Source organism: Penaeus monodon, chromosome 29 (genome assembly GCF_015228065.2).
Source record: "Penaeus monodon isolate SGIC_2016 chromosome 29, NSTDA_Pmon_1, whole genome shotgun sequence".
In the NCBI taxonomy this organism is placed as follows: domain Eukaryota; kingdom Metazoa; phylum Arthropoda; class Malacostraca; order Decapoda; family Penaeidae; genus Penaeus; species Penaeus monodon.
In genome coordinates, this window is record NC_051414.1 from 20409919 (window position 1) to 20410176 (window position 258).

Genomic DNA, 258 nt, shown 5'->3' on the forward strand with positions numbered 1-258 from the left:
GTAGGTTTCCTTCGCTGGCTCGTGCATGGGAGGGCCTGCTGCCTTTACGAGTCGCCTGAAGCCACACTTTCGTAATGCAGGTATGTTCGTGTATATCTGTTTCGCTGGATATTAAAGAAAAATAAACAAAAAAAAGGTTTAAAAATATAATATAAAAAGGCAGTGGCTATCCGTCTGAGAACCGGGCAAATTATATAGTTTCCTATGCTCTGGAAATTATATTTGCGGTCTGAAGGAAGATAATATGTCATCATTGCT